The 18,449-nt window shown below is 48.7% G+C and overlaps 1 pseudogene; it reads left to right on the top strand.

Annotated features, from left to right (window-relative positions):
• The first annotated feature begins 7,735 nt into the window (after positions 1–7,735).
• Positions 7,736–17,375, top strand: LOC116911648 (annotated as a pseudogene).
• The last annotated feature ends 1,074 nt before the right edge of the window (positions 17,376–18,449 follow it).

The following is an 18,449-nucleotide window of genomic DNA, read 5'->3' as shown; positions in this document are numbered from 1 at the left end:
GACCAAAACACATTATATTATTCACATATGAAATCCTCAGTAAAAACAAATCAACAAAAGGGAAAATAACCATTTACAAATGTTGATGCTGGCAAGCTGGCTGGGGTAGGGGTGCGGGGGGGGGGTGTTAAAACACTTGCTTTGCAAGCCTGACTTCCCGAGTTTGATTCCTGGAACCCCTGTGAAGGTCAAAAGAAAGACCAAGTCTGGTAGTGAAATGGGAGGTGGAGACAGCAGACACAAGAGACCCTGCTATCTCAATAACGTGTAAGGGGAGACCTAACTCGTGCAGGTCCTAACACCTGCCGTGACGTGTGTTTATCTATCCTCGCTCACACACACGCCCACACAGTAGTAACTTAAAGATACTTTTAAACATACTTTTATAAATCCTGGTAAGGAATTATATGATTGCAAAAAAAAAAAAAATATTTCAGAGCTGGACAAGTAGAACACACTCACAGTCCCAGCATTTGAGTGGCCAGAGCCAGTGGAGGAATCGTAAGTTCAAGGCCAGCTTTGGTTATATAGAATGTTTGAAGCCAGCTAGCCCCTGCCCAGAAATCTCTCATGCAATTTCTGCCTCTACACCCCACTTAATTAATTTTGGAAAGCATAACAAAGTGGTGTTGGTTATCCGGCATAAAATAGGGGAAAGAAATATCTATTCCTTATGATCTGGTATTGATATTATTACTTAATCTTAAGCCTATGGAGAAGCAAAGTTTCTTGCTATTCACCAAAGAAGCCATCTTTTGCAGCCTATTGAGGCCTACAGAGACCTACAGCTGGCCAAAATGCAAAGAAATGAGTCTGTGGAGAGCCCTGCCCCAGGTATGGATCTGCACTGCAAACCCTACGCCTTGGGCAAGTGTAGAAGAGGGTTGGAAAGACTGTAAGAGTGGGGGATAGGGCTGCTGCCCACTAGATAATGTCAGTAGACGAAGAAGCTGTACCCATGAAATCCCAACAATACAATAATACAAACAAACCTGGATAATAACACCGGGTGACGTGCCAGTGTTGACAGGAAAGTTCACAAGGTCCCATCTCTAGATGAAGAACTACAGGTAATCAGTGTCTGGGGTGAAGAGAGAATCAGTCTTCACGGGGATGAGGCCTCCCTGATGGGTTATCAAACCCCAAGTGGTTAACACACACACACACACACACACACACACACACACACACACACACACACACGGGAGCAACACTAAATGGACTCATCAAATGTATCTGTATGTGTGTGATGTGTATTTGTATATGTGTATGCATGTGTGTATTTATGCAACAATAAAGTTGTGAATTTGAGAGACCATTGGGGGACATGACAGGAGTTGGGATGGGGAGAAAAAGTGGTAGACATCATGTAAGCACTTATACATGATATTATAAAAAAAAAGGTTTTTTTATTTTAAAAAGAATCATGAGGGCTGGAGAGGAGGCTCTGGGGCTAAAAGCACTGACTGTTCTTCCAGACGACTTGGGTTAAATTTCCAGCACCCACATGGTGACTCACAACCATCTGTAACTCCAGTCCCAGGGGATCAGATGCATTAGTCTGGTCTCCACATGTGCACAGCCATATATGGAGGAAAAACACTCATACATAATAAATAGGTAGATAGTAAATGCACAGACAATAGATGATTGGTAGATAGAAGATAGATATATGATAGATACATAGATGATAGGTAGGTAGGAAGATAAATGATAGATAGATAGATGATAGATTGATTGATAGATGATGGATAAGTAGATAGATGGATAGCTAGACAAACAGATAATAGGTAGATAGATAGATTATAGGTAGATAGATGATAGATGATAGGTAGGTAAGTAGATAGATAAATAGATAGACTGATAATAGATAGGTAGATAGTTTATAGGTAGATAGATGATAGATAGGTAGGTAGGTAGATAAGTAGATAGATGATAGGTAGATAGATAGATATATAGATAGAGAGAGAGAGAGAGAGAGAGAGGGATAGACAGATAATAGATAGATAGGTAGACGTCCAGTTTTCAGGGTCCCGAAGAGGCGCTACCTGAGGGTCAAGGGGGGGGGGGAGAAAAGAAGGAGACCAAGCAAGGTTCTGTTGTCAAGGTCTCGTTTATTGAGAGGAATGTACAGCAGTTAAAGCTCTGAGGCAGGAATTGAAGCAGGAACTGAAGCTTAGGGTGGGGGAGAATTGGGAAGTGCCCAAGGATATAGGGTGAATCACTAAACTGCAAGATACCCTCCTTAAACAAAGAGGCAACAGTCTTCTGGGGACATGTTCTTTGAAAAGGTCGAACCCTTCTCAGGAATCTGCTCAGGGACATCCGGTGTTTGCTCAGGCTGAAACATCCTGTGATTGCTCCTGGAATCTTCCTGGGAGAGGCTTTTGTCCAACAATCTCATAATCTTACAGCAGCCATCGTAGGGGTGAGCATCGGTGGCCATATAGCCCAGAGTCACATAGCCACCTTGAGCTATACAGTCACAAGGCGGCCAGGCCCAAATCCAATATGGCTCCCTACAGATAGATTATAGGTAGATAGATGATAGATAGATGATAGGTAGGTAGGTAGGTAGGTAGGTAGATAGATAGATAGATAGATAGATAGATAGATAGATAGATAGATGGATGCTTGGATGCATGGGTGCATGGATGGATAAATGAAATGAGAAGACTGGCAAAGTAGCTCAGTGAGAAAATGTGTTTGCTACCCAGCCTGAGAGCCGGAGCCCCTCATGGTGGAAGGAGAGAACTGACTCCCACAAGTTGCCTTCTGGCCCTGTACATGTGCCATGGTGCACATACTACACATAAATAAATAAAATAGAAATATTTTTAAAGTAGAAAGATGAGACCTTTGCAGAACATGGGAGTAGAATTTCCCAAACCAAACAGATACACTAGGAAAAAAAAAAAAAAGGGACCCTGGCCGGGCTGTCTCCTTTGTCACCTGGAGGGGGCCTGGGGAGCCCCGATCTACCTTCTGCCCCAGGGCCTGTCTGTGGAGACTCAGCTAGAAAAAGGAACTTGGTGTTTACTCACTCTGGTAAGTCAGACCAGGCTACCTGGTTTCTGAGTCCCCTGGGAGATAGATGTGCTGCCTCTAGGGGTCAGTGAGGGGTCATAGGTGCCCTAGCACAACAGCCGGCCCCTGTCTATGTTCACTTGCTAACAGCTCAGCTTGTTCTTAAGCTACCTTCTCCCAAATGGTTAGCACCAGATTGTTTCCCTCTTCGCTTTTGTTTTGAAGTGCCTTAGAATAATTATGCTTTTACCACAAGTATTTACATTCTGTTACAGACTGAGCGGCCCCTCTCCCATAGTACACCAGGGCAAGGCACTGCCGGGGTATGCAGTAAATAGTTACCAAGCGAAGCCAGTGCTGCTTAATTAAGTAAGCCCTCCTTTGTGCTTGCCCTCCCTCTATACTATGAGCTACCTCAGCATCCCTGCAGGGATTGACACAAAGCAGCCCCTCACCCCACTGCCAAGAACTTCTTTGCAGCATTTTAATTATCCATTTGCTGGTTAGAACATCCACCTAGATCAGTGGTTCTCCGCCTTCCTAATGCTGAACACAGTTCCTCACGTTGTAGTGGCCTCTAACCTTAAATTATTTCACTGCTACTTCATAACTGTAATGTTGCTACTGTTATTAATTTCAATGTGAATATCTGATATGCAGGATATCTGGTCGGGAACTGCTATTCTAAAAAGAAACCTGCATCTTTCATTCTCAGGAAGCGTACACTTAGAATGTCTAATAAAACCAAGATTTAGAGGCTGGGAAGATAGCTCAGTGGGTAAAGTGCTTGCTGCACAAGCCTGAGGACCTGAGTTCAACTCACCAGCACCCCTGGAGAGGAAAAAAAGGGCAGTTGACTGATAGTGCGAGTCTGTAACTCCAGTGCTGGGAGGAGACAGAAACAAGAGAATGAAGACACTCGACCCTGACCTCCGGCCTCTAAGAGTATAGAGTGGGAAGGCACACCCATGAACCATGAGTGCACGCACTCCGACGTGCGCTCAGAGAGAGAGAGAGAGAGAGAGAGAGAGAGAGAGAGAGAGAGAGAGAGAGAGAGAGAGAGAGAGAATGTGCTGAATTCTGGCCTTATGGCAGATTCTGGGAAATTTGAAGTTAGAATCTCAGTCTTGGGGCAATGAAGCAGCGAGCAGGGAGTGGGCGTGGCCAAGCCAGGGAGTGGGCGTGGCTGAGCTCCCAGTAAGTGCCCATGTGCATGAGATAGGCATAGTTAAGAAGATGGGGAAGGAACGAGAGAATTTGAAAGATAGGAGAAGGTGGAAAGAATTCAGTAGAGAGGCACAGACAGTTTAAGTGGATGCTTATTTAGCAGAACAAAGCAAGCTCTCCGGACAGAAGTTGGAGTGGACTATCACAGAGTGGGAACACTGTGTTCTTTGTTGTGGGTTTTAAAGAAACTTTGATGAATTTTAATGAGCTGGATATCATATTCATGGGATAAGGTGAGCTTTTTTCCCTCCTAAATCACGATAGACTAGATTTACCTGTAGGGAGTCCCCCTCCCATGATCCTCTAGAAAAGGCCACACATTAGTAGGCACACATATGGCAAAGTGCCCAGGCCCTTCAGCTTTTGGCAGAGCAGGAACAACTGGCCTACAGCCTCAAGGCTGTTTAACCACAAAGCGGGTGTCTTGGCTGTCAGGAGACAAGGCTGGGGTTTTCTTGGTTAACTCGTATCTAACTCCTTGTGGAGACTGCTCAAGGTCCCATGTTGATTTCATGGTTATCAGGAGAGAAACCTGAGACTGTCCTGAAAGCTGGAACCCAGGTTTTACATCAAACTGGTGTGCTGCACAAACAGAGCAGGACCGAGGCCGTTCGAAGGGCTCCCTTCCTCCAGCTCCACAGCTCAGATAGCTCCTTGGCTCGGTGAAGCATCTGCTCTCCTGCCCACCTGACCTCTAGGTCCCTCCAGAAGCATTTAATGAAACTTAACCAGTTTAACTCAGTACAGTCACTGAGGCTGGCTCTGGCTCTAATCTTACTCATCTTCTGCACAATATATCCACTATTCCTTCCAATGACCTTCTGAAGGTATCATTTCTTCTTGTAACTCAAGAAGTGTTACTCTAAGGCTCAGAGAAGTCTAGGAATTCACCTCTAGCCACCCAGCAGACAGATAGAGCTAGGATGCGAGCCCTGGTTTCTCAGCCTCAGAGAGTTGTCACTTCCATGCGACCCATGCCCAGTGCCACGAAGCCTGGGCAGGCAGAGCCAGCCAGAGTCATCACTTGCAGTTTTAGTGCCCAGAGCTAGTAGCTCAGAAGCCCTTATGATAAATTGCATAACACAAGGGACAGCCCGGATGCTTCCTAAGCATGAGTTCTCACCAAAAGACAATGTGGACGCTGTCAACATGTCTGACTGAACTCTGTTTTTCTGTCTGTGCTGGGGCACTGCCTCCCTGTGGGCCTCAAACCATGCTGCATCTGTTCCCTGGCATTTGACAAGTTCACCACCAGCACAAAGCACGGAGTGTGCAGCACAGACACTCCCAGGCTGCCTGAGTGTGCTACTGCCCATATTAGACAAGGAAGTCCCGAGCATACTTACTCAGGCCAAATGCTATGGCCTAAAGAGTCGTCGTCTGGGGAAGCTGGGGAAGGAAGAGGGGAGAGTTGAAGCTCGTGGCCAAGGTTTAGGACCACAGGAGGATGGAGCGCAGGGAGTAGAGGGTGTAGTTGAGGCTGGGAAGAGTTTGCACTGATGTGCCAGGGCGTGAGGTGAGGTGGGGAACAGAATTAGAGCCCAGTCGCTTAGGACTTCAGCTGCCGGGATGAGGGCTCAGAGAGAGGATGCTGAAGGCCAGGCTGAAAGAGGTTGTGGTCCAATGGAGAGATACGTGGCCTGTCTGGACATGAGATTAGGGCTAGAAGCTTCTCCATGTCTTTCCTCTCCCCTCATAGCTGTTAGAAAGAAACTACAGGATCCCTGCAGTGGCTGTCTGTGTGTAACCCTCGCTTCCTCAAAGGACCATGACTCAGCCCCTTAAGCAATTGCAGTTACAGGTGGCATAGGCCTTAATCTAGACACACATGAGCTAAGGGGCTGAATCTTTCTCCTCTCATCCTGCTGCCTGGGATGCAGAGGCAACCTGATTGCTAGCCCTTGATTCAGGCTACTCATCAACTACATGGTCTGGACTACTCCAGCCTCTCTGGAACCTGAGAGAGAAGATTCCTGCTTTGTTTTGGGGACCCAGACTCTTCAGAACCCCCGCCATGCATCTATGGCATCAAGATTCCCCCCTAAAAAAATCTGTTACCCACAAGAACAATTTGCTCCAACATTCCTCTTGAGCCACTAAGCTTGAAAATTTACAAGCGGTATTTTGCAAGAAGAACCCACATGCCCAGGCAGCGCTGCTCCTGCTAATTAGCCCATCTGTTGTCAGGATGCCCTGGTCCTTGCAGATTACACAGTGCCCAGTTTGGAGGAAGAGTGGGACAGTCCCACCCCCATATTCCCAGTATCCCCGTGTTCAGCATCCATGACACTAAAATTCGTCACCTCCACTGGCCTGTTTTCTCATCTATAGAAAATGCACCACGCAAGACAGTTTCTCCTTCCAGAGGTGACTGAGGCCAAATGAGATAACAGACAGCTGCTCCAGGCCTAGTGAGGGAACCCTGCAGCAGACAGCAGACACAAGCCTGAGAAGTCGGCTTCTGTGTCAGTGGGAACTGACATCCACAGAACCCTCAGTGTGTTTGTGAGGACCTGCCATGATTAAACGTGGCTACTCGGCTCTGACAAATGGCTGAAGGAGAAATCCAGCAAGTCTGAGGTGGGGTCATTCTCAGGGGAGGTAAGTCAGACTCGTTTCCAACAGAAGGCTCCACTCTGACAACAAAGAGTGACTCATAGCTCCTTAAGGTTATAACCTTGCTGTCACAGAGCGTTCTTCTGAGGTGTTTATACCCTGGCGCCCTGCATCCGTGCTGCAATGGAGGTCCAGGTGGGAATGTGGGGGTACCATTGGGTCCCTTCAGTAAGAACCAATAGCTGGGAACACTAGAAGAACCCTCCCACAAACGATCCGTCCTCCCATCCCCCTGTGCCCTGGGCACAGAGAGCAGAAACTTTACCATTTCCACATGTGCCTCACAGCTGTGCGTTTTGACATACGCTGCGGTCTCCAACCCTCAACGCCCATCCCATAAACGAGGAGTGGCTGTCCACATACTTATGATAATGAGAAAATGGAGTCTTAGTTTAAGAACCTTGCCCAAGCTCGTGCATTTAGCCAGCACTTGAATGGAAAGTGGCGCTTGGCTGTGTCTCCTACACACACCCCTCCTACAGCCTTGAGGTAAGCCCGCTCACTGCTGCTCTTACACCGCCTTCCAAGATCAGCATTTTTTTTTCCCACAATGGGATTAAAGGTGTATAGCCCTATATGATGATTGGCTATAAAAATTACCTTTAACTGTGTAATTGGGAATAAATTTAAGCACCACAAGCCCTAATCAGCCTAGAATGACAGTTAAGTATAAACAAAGACATAGGAAGGCACAGCCAGGGGTGGTGTTTTGTGCTTGTTGCTAAAGAAAGTACAATGGGACGGCGAGTCCAAAGTTATACAACACAACGGCTTCTGTTTTAATTTTTTACAGTCAGGGCTCTCTTTGGTGTCTACAGAACCCTCTTTCTCTCCACCGCAGCGATCCAACTGCCAGAACTTCACCATGTCTATTCTCAGGATCTATGCCAGAGAGATCCCTTTGTCTCCCATGGGAATCCCACCGTTGAGGTAGATCTCTATACCACCAAAAGTCTTTTCAAAGCTGCAGTGCCCAGCGTTGCATCCACTGGCATCTACGTGGCCCTAGAACTCCAAGACAATGATAAGACCCGATTCGTGGGGAAGGGTGTGACAAAGGCTGTTGGGCACATCAATAACGCTATTGCACCTGCTCTGGTTAGCAGGAAACTGAATGTTGTGAAGCAAGAGGAGATTGACCAGCTGATGATCGAGATGGATGGCACGTAGAATAAATCTAAATTTGGTGCAAACGCCATCCTGGAAGTGTCCCTGGCTGTCTGCAAAGCTGGTGCTGTGGAAAAGGGGTGCCCTTTACCATCGCATTGCTGACTTGGCCAGCAACCCTGAAGTCATCCTGCCAGTCCCAGCTTTCAATGTGATCAACAGTGGTTCTCACACTGGCAACAAGCTGGCCACACAAGAGTTCATGATCCTGCCTGTGGGGGGCATCCTGTTTCCGGGAAGCCATGTGCATTGGAGCAGAGGTTTACCACAACCTGAAGAACATCATCAAAGAGAAGATGCCACCAATATGGGCGATGAGGGTGGATTTGCACCTAACATGCTAGAGAATGAAGAACCCCTAGAGCTGCTCAAGACTGCAATGGCAAAGGCCGGCTCCACTGACCAGGTTGTCATCGGCATGGATGTGGCTGCCTCCGAGTTCTACAGAGCCAACAAGTATGACCTGGATTTCAAGTCTCCAGATGACTCCAGCCTACCAGTACATCACAGTGGACCAGCTGGCTGCCTGTACAAGTCCTTCATCAAGGGGTGTCCATTGAAGACCCCTTTGACCAGAACAACTGGGATGCCTGGCAGAAGTTCACAGCTAGTGCCGTCATCAGGTGGTGGGGGATGACCTCACAGTGACCAACTCTAAGCAGATTGCCAAGGCTGCAGGCGAGAAGTCCTACAACTGCCTCCTGCTCAAAGTGAGCCAGTGACTGAGTTTCTGCAGGTGTGTAAGCTGACCTAGTCCAATGGCTGGGGTATCATGGTGTCCCATAGATCTGGGAAGACTGAGGACACTTTCATTGCTGACCTCGTGGTGGGGCTCTGCACTGGGCAGATCAAGCCTGGTGTCTGATCTGAGCACTTGGCCAAGTACAATCAGATCCTTAGAGTCGAGGAAGAGCTGGGCAGGTCCTTCAGGAACCCACTGGCCAAGTAAGGCATGGACTGGAGATCCCTGGAGCTACCAGATCCTCTGTCCCTGATGTCATCCAGGTAGCTCAAGGCTGGCCCAGTGCTTGCCCCTCCCGTGTCACTGCTTCCTTAGATGTCCACCTGACCACCTGGAGCACTGCTGGAGACCCCAGCTTTGTAATCACGTGACTGGTCTGAATCATTGTTTCTGTCACCTGACTTCCCAGCTAGTGTCTGGAGCCCTCAGGACTCCAGTAATCTCTAGGGTGCCCATACCGTCAAGATTCCCCCAATGGTTTACATGCAAAAATATAAGCCACAGAAGCCCAGAAAAAAAACTTTTTTAGAGTTAGGAAGGTAAATGAACTTTACCAGCACTGTCCACCATTGCAGATACCTTTGTTTACAGGGTTATTTCAGTCACTGAGTTTCCCTGTGGTTGAGATGCTGCTCAATTAATGCATAGAGGGAGGGAGTGCCCTGCAGCCAAATCACCTTCCGAAGGGGGAAAAGGGCAGTGTATAGGAAAGGCTCAACATGTGCAAAGTTCTCAGCAGTGGGAACCATGGTAACTGTGGGGATGGGATCACAGGGTGATTGATGGCCTCTGGCTAGATCAAGGGAGTTCAAAGGGCATCTATGTCATCTGTGGTGCAGGTCTGGAGCCATGCCTGGCTATTAACAGGCAAGTTTCAGAAACCCCATGCAGTCAGTCCTTACAAGATGAACCAGGCTGCAAGTAATAAGATTCTCTGCTGACCCAACTCATACAGCAGGATGCTGGGAAAACAAGAATGCCCTTGAACCAATGGACAGTGCGGACATATCTTTCCAAAGCTGCTATCTTGGACTCTCTTTCCAGTGTGTTCCAGAGAGAGTAGATTCTGCTTGGGAAGCAGGAATCAGAGGAAAGGTATTGAAGGAGGGATGTCACCCCCAGATCACCACCTTCCTCTTCACCTCTCCAAGGTCTCCACAGGGTCTTCTATGCCCCTTTAACTCTTATCAGGTCACGTGGTTTATACAACTCACACCTCATCTCTAGCTCTTTATCTTAATCTCTGTCTCTTGGTCTCTCGTTAGACTTGGTGCCATCTAATCTTGATGAAGTAACCCATGGACTCTTCATCACTGCATCCCAAGTCTCTACAAAGGTGGAGTGTGTCTTGATCTCAGTTCTACTGGGAGGACCCCTCTTGTGTCCTCTCTCCAAAGACAGACACCCTTCCCCTTTGTCCCCAAATGCTAAAGGGGCTGTCAACTGCCCATACAGGGAACACATGATAGAGATTCCACAAGGACTAGAAAAATGTGGAAGGAAAAAGAAATTCAATTCCTATTGGTGCGAAGTAGAACGTGCCCACACAGTGGAGCTCACCTGTACAGGTATCTCATTCTCTAGTACCTGTGGTGAAGAGGGTTCCCTAGCCCACTTTACTATGGTCTTAATCATCTGAGGCCACTAATACAAAATACCCGAGGCTGGTTGCTTAAACAACAAAGGAAGTTCTCGTGGTCCTGAGAGTTGCAAAGTCCCAAGTTCAAGATACCAGCAGGTTCTATTCAGCTAAGCATTTATTTCATGGCATATAGGCAGCCATCTTCTCTGTGTCTTTACACGACATGGACAGAGAATTCTGGACACTTCTTTAACGAATAAGGACACCAACTGGGACCATGGAGAGGCCCCATCTTTGTAACTTCATCTAAACCAAAGGCTCTACCTCCTCCAGTACCATTTGGCTTTAGCAGTTGAGCTCACTGGGTCATGAACTCAATAGTTCACACCTAAGACTCTCTGCTAGGGGGGGAGGTGAGCTGTGTACAGTAGACTACAACCCCAATGGCAGAATCAGGAGGGTTTTGTTTTTGATTTTCGAGACAAAGTTTCTCTGTGTGTAGCCCTGGCTATCCCAGAATCCAGTCTATAGACCAGGCTAGCCTCAAACTCATAGGGATCAGCCTGCCTTTGCCTTTCAAGGGCTGGGGTCAAAGGCATGCACCACCATGCCTGGCCCGATCAGGAGTGCTTATCTGAGCTTCTAGTAAGGAGTAAAGAGGGAGTGAGAGCCCTATATGGGGACAGTTTTGTAAGGACTGTCCAGGGTCCTTTCAGGCCACAGTTATACATAAGACCAGACCTTTCCATCCCCATCTGCTCTGCCGGACTCTCAAGCACTGGCCTCCTCCAAGAAGGAAAAATTAAAAACAAATTCTCAAGTGGGTTGCTAGTATTTCAGCCCAGCAAATTTTACTTTCCGTTAAAAGCCACCAGCTGTCATGTGCTTGGCTCTGAATGGAAATTACTTGCTCTCAAAGAACCTTTTTTCAGTTGACGCCACTTACGAGTTTTATTTTCTTCTAATGAAAAATGGATTTGCGTTAGTGTCTCTGTAATGTCAGGAAGCCCCTGGACACACGCCTGCCTGTCTTGATGAGCTGCCCTGCCCTGAGGAAAACTAATTGCTCTGGCAGCCAGCTTGGAAGATTGACACTGTGGTCAAGATGGGGCATGGAGGGACAGACGGAGGGAGCCCCACAGAGCTTCTCCCCATCAAGGGAAAAAAGGTTTCTTTCAATAAACAATGCTTTTAAGTGCTAAGGAGGAGGTCTTGGAAAAGGGAGTGAATAGTTTAATGTGATTAACGATTTCCAAGGAGGCAATTCTTCAGCGCCTTGGACACACATGTCCACAAAGCCTACTGCTGAAGGCTAGATCCCCACCAGACCTCTGCTCAAAACAGTGGCCCCACTGTGCGAGTAATCTAGGGCCTTGTCTGTGGTGATTAGGATGCTCTCTTCATGACTCTCAGAAACAAAACAAACCATCTGGTAATTGTCCTCCTCCTGAGAGGTTTAAACAGAAGGACTGAGAGATCAAAGCCAGCTTGACCTAGACTCCCCCTTCACCACAAAATAAAATAAAATAAACCAAAGTGAGAACAGTAAGACACAACAAACTGTGTTAAAACAGCAGAAAGACAGAGGCAAAGCAAGCAGCTGGGACTAGGGGCAGGTTGCTCACCAGACCCTAGTGCCCCTGACAACTGACACTGACTCCCGACTGAGCCCCCAAACCCAGAGCCTGCATAGAGACTTTAAGCAGAACTCAGAAGGGCTCTCGCCCCCACTGGTCTCCCCATACACACAACCAAGGCACACCCGTGTCTTAGAGATTTTTATGGAAATGGTGGCCTTCAAACCCAGGCTGTACAGAAGCCCCAGGCAGGCCCAGGCAAAAGCTCTCAGCCCCACCCCACCCCCATTCCTCTCTCCAGCACGCAGCAAGGGCTTAGACGTGTCCAAGATTTTGTGAATAATGTTTCTGACAGACACTACAGCCTTTTCCTCCTCCCTGCGTGTGGAGAGCTCAGGCCGCCCCAGGGAAGACTCCCCAGCCAAGCAGCTGGCTTCGGCTCTGGGAACACTAAATTCTGCCTGCATTTCTAGCCAGGCCTGGTTACTTTAGAATCCCTCTCCTCCCCGTCTTTTCGAGCGGGACCAGCCAAGGTATTCGTCATCTTTCTGAGCTACCCTGCTGGTTGATTTATGTAGACGCAGGGCAGAGGCCAGGAGTCAGGAGCTGGAGTGATGGGTTCTTCCATCACCCCAGGGGTCACCAAAAGGGTGACCCTCGGGATCAAACCTCCACTCAGCTCAGACTGAGGATAGCACAGCCTCCACAGCCTCGGGTGAGCAGAGACGAGCTCTCGACTTTGTCCTGGATGTAAGGCATCCGTTAAAGAAGTGTGGCTGCATGTGTCTTTCACTGGGCTCCACCTAAAAAAACCCTTCTAAAAAAAAAAAAATCCAGCCTTCTCCTTCAGGACGCTGGATGCTGTCTCTTTGGCCAAGGAGAAAACAAGCAACAGATGATGCCCTCGTGGACACGAGGAGGCCAAACCTGAATGTTAATTATCTCCAAATATGTGCGGCTCCTTCCAGGCTCTCTGGCTCTCCCCAGAAGATCCATGATTGGAGCGCTCTCCCAGAGGCTGGGGACTGGCTGCAGATACTCAGGAACTCATCAGAAGGTCTAATTGCACTGACAGGGTAATTGCTGGGCAGTGTGTTTAATACGCCTGCGGGTGATTTTGACTGGCTGAAACTGGCTGCTGCTCTAAGTTCGACTCCCACTTCAGCACTCCCAAAAGATCGACTGATGCTGTCATCCAAAATGGAAAAAAAAAAAAAAGAGAGAGAGAGAGAGAGACTCTTTTTAATTCCATTGCATATTAAAGTATGAGCTCATTGGAATATATTTGGAGAGACTTGGCAGCCCGTGTGTGTTTACAATTCCTGGACGCAGGGCTCTGGTGTGTATCAGAAACACTCTTACCTCCTCACCTTCCCTACGAAGGTGAACCAGTTCCAAGAGTCTAAAGTTGCTTTCTTGGTAGGTAGTACCCAACATTGACTTGGTTTAGCGACTGACTGCATCCTCAAGACCAATGGCCAGCAAGAAAGCTAGGTCTCTGGGTGTTCTGGTAACTATGTGAATGCTAGAGGGGCTCCCCACCAAGACTCATCAAGGCTGAGGCAGCCACTGGGCTGGAGCAGACATCAGAAGTTCCAAATTCACACCGCTCTTTCCTCAGATCCCATTTCTACTCAGTGCGATCTCCTGGGTAGAAGACTAAACTACCTATGGTCCCTGACTTACTTTTACTAACCCGGGATTCTTTCTGAGGCCTTCCAGAGCAGTATGGAACCGACATGGGCTGCCCGGACTCCCTTCCAGGCACCGTCCCGTCTCTGTGGCACCCTTCCCGACACTGTCCCATTCCTGTGGACCATGGGGGAAGCTTTAAAACACACCAATGCCTGGTCTCCAGCCCCCAGGGATTCTGTCTAAACCAAGCTGAGGTCGAGCCAAGTAGCAGAAGCCATACAAAGAATCAGGATTGATTCTTATTTTTTTTTTAATTACATTTACACTTTTAAAATGGGGAGCACGTTCACGAATACATTCATGGACTGTCTCTGAGTAACCGAACTAAGGGGGATCTTAATTCACTTGCACATTTCCCTTCATGCCCTCAATCTTCTCCAACAACGCAAATTGCAATGAAGTAAGTTAGTGCTTGGAGGGGCCGGGGCCGGGTGTGAAGTTACTGCCCGCTAGACAGACACCCAGAGCGGAACTCCACCTTCCTCTCCACCTGATCCTTGCCCTGCATCCTCAGTTCTGAAGACCGCATGGCAAGCAACCCACACTCTTGCCCCCACACAGCAGAGGCCTGGCCTTCTCCCACGTCCCTGAGTCCATTCATCCCGTCGCTCAGTCACCGAGTTTGGCTTTGTAATATTCTCCACGGTCTCTCTACCCGACCCTGCCGGCACCCGCTCTCTGCTCTCCCGTTTTGGGCTCCCTATTTGCCTGCACTGTTACATACAGGTGGAAGTGGCTCTTCCTCAAGTTGTGTGGAGGCTGAGGCATGCGCAGGGCCCCACACCAGGCACCTAGGCTCGGCTCCGCAAACTGTTGCTTCAATCACCTGCTTTAAAACCCCCCACTGGCAACTTCTCATCCCAGAGCTCACCCCAAGCAACAGCAGGAGTCAAGCCATGCTCTTACTGAGTCTCTGCTTGCACAGCCCCTCACCCTGCACCTCTTCCCGTCAAGGCCCTCTGCCTCTGGGCCGCAGCCTGGGATACTCCTGATGTGGCCATACCATCCATGCTACCTGTTTTCCTCAGCATGACCCCTGCCTTGCCAGAGTCCTCTGGACCCTCCTCCTCGGGCGCCTTCAACGCCGGACCCTCAACATCCAGTGTCCACTCTGTTCCCACAGACTTTAGGGCCGTTGTCGGCTCACGTGGGTTACTCTGCTCTGTCTGTCTGACCACTGTTGTTTTACCTGCCAGTCGGAGCCTAAATTCTTGCACCATCTACACTGCCTACCATTTCCCAAGCATTCTGTCCTTGAGTTAAGCAGTGAATCAATCATTTTGAGTCTTTACAAATATGCAGCTCTGTATAACTCTTCAAAGTGTGTGTGTGTGTGTGTGTGTGTGTGTGTGTGTATATATATATATATATATTTTTTTTTTTTTTTTTGGAGCTGAGGACCAAACCCAGGGCCTTGTGCTTGCTAGGCAAGCGCTCTACCACTGAGCTAAATCCCCAACCCCCCAAGGTATTTTGTATGTGTATTTGGGGTTGTATTATGTACACACACACGCACTCACACGCACACACACACACACACACACACACCCCACAGTTGCTTTCAGAAGCATGCCTGCACCATCTGCCTTTTCAGAGCGGGGAGTCAGGAGAGATGGTGAAGATATTGTACAGAGTGATCAGGGGACCCTGATCTCACAGGCTTGTGGGGAAATCTCAGCAGGCCTGAGCCGTGAGCTCCCTCCACCTCACTTCTGTGAGTGTGTGCTGGGCTGTGGCCCACAAAGAATGGGGACTGCGAACCCCTTCAAGTCCTGCTGTTCTCCATTCTCTGCATACATTTTCAAGCCAGGAGATAGGAAGTGGAAGCCATGGCCCTTGGAGGATCGGCTGCTCTGGGCCATACAGTTGTCTATTGTTTCTAAAGAGGTCACGGACTCAGTCCATGTGGGTCTCCAGCCTCTGCAGCCTCCAAAGAGACCAGAAACCCACTGATCCTTTCTACTTTAATTAAGCCTTGGGGGGGGGCAGCCCAGGGAGCAGAATGTAATCAGCTGAAAACGCAAAGCCACGTGCCTTCTGACTCCCGGGCCAGTGGGTCTTCCAATGACTAAACCCGTGGCTCTGGTCTCTACTGATCAATCCTTGTCTGAGGGACATTTCTCTTCAGTCAAATGTCTTGAAAAGAGCTCCCTCCCTGTTCATCTGTTGCCCATCCTCGTTGAATTCTTCCACTCAGTCTGACCTAAAGAGGACCCCTGCCACCATCTCCACTCAATCAGGAGAGAGATATCCTTATCACCCCTTTCCAGAATGTGCCAGGGTAGGGCTATGAAGGTTTGAGAATTCCCTGCCCACCCCACTCAGATTCTTCTACAAGCTAGACTCAATTCCTGGCAGACACTGCCCTCCAAGAATCAGGAAGTCACAGCGGAGCTAGAAAGGCTTTTAATTAGCACCTACAACATGGCCAGCTCCTGTGCTAAGAGCTGGTCAGGTAAACAAACATTCAACATGGCTCCCTGACCAGACAGAAGCATTTGCAAGAGTGTGACCCGAAATATAGATGAAGTAATATTCAGAAAATATTGTTTCCAGTCGGAAAGCCAGCTGGCTTCTTGGAGAAGATGGTGGCTCCAAGCTGAAACTTGAGCGTAAGGTCTGGACAAGAAAAACTGCTGATCAGGTGAGAAGTGTAATCAAGGCAGGAAAGGTAGCGTAAGCGGCAATGACTTGCACGAAACTGCCGAGAGTTTGCTGGTCTGGGCTCTGTGCTGGATAGCTTTATGTCAACTTGACAGAAACTAAAGTCATCTGAAAGGAGAGAACCTCAATTAAAATAATGCTTCCATAACATCCAGCTGTAGGCAAGCCAGTAGGGCGTTTTCTTAGGGATTCATGGGGGAGGGCACAGCCCATTGTGGGTGCGGCCATCCCTGCTCTGGTTGGTCCTGGGTTCTGTAAGAAAGCAGGCTGAACAAGTCATGAAGAGCAGGCCAGTAAGCAGCACTCCCTCATGGCCTCTGCGTCAGCTCCTGCCTCCGGGTTCCTGCCCTGCTTACACATTTCTACCCTCACTGCTTCTGATGATGATCTGTTCTGTGGAACTGTGAGTGAAATAACCCTTTCCTTCCCACGTTGCTTTGGTTTCATCATAGCAATAGTAACCCTAAGACAGGCCCGTGATAAGGAAGAGTCAACACTTAGCGGCTACAGTGGGGTTGGGTGGTTCAGGCTGCAGAGAGAAGACCAGGCGAAGGGGACTCAGCCTGTCAGTAGCTGGTGTGTGTTACACTGGGCTTATCCTTTAGATGACAGAATGAAGGATGTTTCCTAGGAATGACGTCTCCTACTTTGGGTAAGGAACAATACTACATCTGTGTCTTGTCCAGAGATAGCCCAAGTTAGACTTTGGGTTTTACAGGCACACAGACGGTCAGACAGATTGCGCTTTATGATCACAGAAAGGCCGGATCACACCTGCTCTCTGAGAGATGTGTTTACATTTCAGCTCCAGCTTTCAAGCTCTGTCACCGCCTCCATAAATCTCCGAGTCTCCCTTCACCTACGGAAGATGATTTCCATGATAATTCTCCCAGCTGGGTATGGTGCGTGGGCCTGTAATCACCAGCGCTGCTCGGAAGGCAGAGGCAGGAGGATCACCGCTCGTTTGATCGAGGGGTCTGTGAGCTGTCTCGGCACCTGCTCCGTTCATCAGCAGAAGCGGGAAGAAGCTATGGCTGAGCGTGTGGCGCGTGGGTTTCTCCAGCCAGAACAAGGCTAATAGGAAGCCCAGCGTGATCCTCGTAAACCACGGGCTGCTCTCAGCCCTGGCCTGGACCACTAAGGAGTTCTGCAGGAGCTGGTCTGTCCTGGCAGCTGAGCCTGGCTGTGAGATGGAATCTTTCTGCTACCTAGTCGCCACAGCAAAGTGGTTCCCAGGAAAGCCGTGGTCACCCGGCAGTGAATACCAGAGGCTCAGGAAACACACAGGCCCGTGGGCTTTCCAGGAACTGAAATCTTGGCCAAGCCTAGAAAACCTAAAACCTGAGAGGTAAGTAAGTCTGCTGACAGTGCCGTCCTGACCCAGAAGGCTAGGCTGTTTCTAGAATCTAGAGGCTAGGTTCTAGATCAATGGTTCTCAATCTGTGGGTCTCAACCCCTTTGAGAGCCAACCAGCCGTTTCACAGGGGTTGTGTGAGACCCGCAGAAAACACAGATACTTATGTTACAATTCATAACAGTAGCAAAGTTACAATTATGAGGTAGCACTGAAAATAATTTTATGGTGTGGGGGTTAGCACAACGTGAGGAACTGTATTAAAGGCTCACAGCATTAGGAAGGTTGAGAACCACGGATCCAGATGAATAAGGTGGCTGAGTTTATTCTTCACGAAGCACTTTCCTGCTGGAGTTGGGGACACCGTCCTACACCACTGTTAGCAAGACTGGCTTCTGTGGTTTTAAGACATCGTCGGTAAGAAAGTTTAGACTCATGTAGAGTCTAAGGAAACGGGATTTGTGGTGTGTGCTATTTGAGTAAGAAACAATCAGGGAATAGTCCCCGTTCTCTTTCTCCTGTCTCTTCATCTTCATGGAAGAAACTGAGATGGGGGGTGAGGGGGCAGGCTAAAGAGCCTGGGCCAGCATCAGAGTGAGAAAGGAGAGAGCCTTGGAAAAGCCTCCCAAGCAGCTGGCCTCACTGCTCCCCTAAAGATGACTCCTCCCGTTCCAACTTTCTGTTTAAGGAGCCATTTCTAGTCTTAGTGACAAGGTGGAAAGCAGCTCCACCCTGGGGACAACACCAGGGACAGCTGGTGGCTGAGGCTTATCTGCTGTGTGGACACCTAGGGACTGG

The sequence above is a fragment of the Rattus rattus genome, chromosome 10 (genome assembly GCF_011064425.1).
Source record: "Rattus rattus isolate New Zealand chromosome 10, Rrattus_CSIRO_v1, whole genome shotgun sequence".
NCBI lineage: Eukaryota > Metazoa > Chordata > Mammalia > Rodentia > Muridae > Rattus > Rattus rattus.
The sequence above is the reverse complement of the archived record's forward strand: the minus strand, read 5'-3'. Positions and strand labels throughout refer to the sequence as shown.